This window comes from Octopus bimaculoides, chromosome 1 (genome assembly GCF_046866305.1).
Source record: "Octopus bimaculoides isolate indiv1 chromosome 1, ASM4686630v1, whole genome shotgun sequence".
Lineage (NCBI taxonomy): Eukaryota > Metazoa > Mollusca > Cephalopoda > Octopoda > Octopodidae > Octopus > Octopus bimaculoides.
This window is the reverse complement of record NC_142928.1, coordinates 92,614,792-92,616,434: the sequence shown is the minus strand read 5'-3', so window position 1 is coordinate 92,616,434 and position 1,643 is coordinate 92,614,792.

The following is a 1,643-nucleotide window of genomic DNA, read 5'->3' as shown; positions in this document are numbered from 1 at the left end:
GTAGAACTTGTTTAAGTTTCTAGTATAGTGGTGTGTGCTTATCTAAATATTTATTTCATCTTCCAGTAAGTAGTGAAGTTTATAATCTATGTGTATAGTGTACTTAACTTAGATTTTCTAGGGGTTTGAAGTTGTTTCATTCTATTTTGTATTCAATTTTGGTCATATTTAGATTGTAAGTTGAAAGTGTTACATTGAGATATGTAGTAAATATAAAGTATATGGACTAATGATAACCACGTAAACATAAAATCCATTAAACTAAATCACAAATTAAGATTAATAATATACTATTACATGTATAAATATATATACCAAAAAGTCTAAAATCAAAATTTTCTTATTAATAATTAACCGCAAGGATATAATCCCCGACACTGGTTATTAATAGTTAATGTGATAAATTGACTGCCAATATGAAATCGTAAACATCATGACTGCAAAAGTTATTGCAGCACTTACAATTTCAGCTCTTCATCACTGGTATATCATGCACATACAAGCAGGAATAAATGCAACGCAAGATACAAAGAAACAATTTAGAAAAACGGTAGAATACAATACATCAAAACGTTACAAAATTTCGCTAAAAGGCAATACACAAAATACAGCATAGTGATAAACCAGCGACAAAGTAAAATTCTGACTAATTTAAATCCAGCTGCAATTTTCTATAGAGATTATATAACACTATCTTCTAGAACGAAGTAGCTATATACACAACCTTCACACACTCAAGCAGAGGAGACTACGAAGGTCTAAAAGTCTGGTAATTGATTAAGAGTTTCAGTATTGATACAAATGTAAGAATCTAAAAAAGGAAATGTAAACAACCTTGTTGAAACGTTATTAAAACGTATTTGTGGTGTATATGCGATAATATACATGTATCTGTGAGAGAGTGCACATAATGTATGTTTATGCTGGCATTCATGTATTCATATATATTTATATATAACACAAAGAAACAAAGTTTCTGTTGCATTGATAGCAGCACTTGTTCTTAACTCATTTGAACATGCTGAATTCAAATCTGAAGTTAGTTTTTCTTTGTAAGCTCTAGATTTTATACAATTCAACTTACTCATTTTTCTCAAAACTTGGACACCTCACACATGGTGACATGGCCCATCTGAAAACTTTATGGCCACACAGTCTTAAAATTAGATTCAAAATAACCGCCTGAGACATACATACATACATACATACATATATACATACACACATACATAAATACATACATGTGTCTGTGTGTGTGAGTGTGTGAGTGTGTGTGTGTTTGTGTGTGTGTGTGTGTGTGTTGTGTGTGTGTGTGTGTGTGTGTGTGTGTGTGTGTGTGTGTGTGTGTCTGTGTTTGTATGAAGGTGCATGGCTTAGTGATTACGGTGTTGCACTTACGATGCGAAATTGTAGTTTTGTGTCCCAGACCGGGCGTCGCATTATGTTCTTAAGCAAAACACTTCATTTCACGTTGCTCTGTGATGATTTAGTCATCTTATACGTGGCACATGATGCACCTGTACAGGTAATGTCGATTTGAAGGAAGGAGTAAGCTTATGTGAACACAAACATTTGATCACTAAAAATAAATCATTTGTGTGGTCTATCGACGGGAGTGTCTGCTATATATATATATATATGCA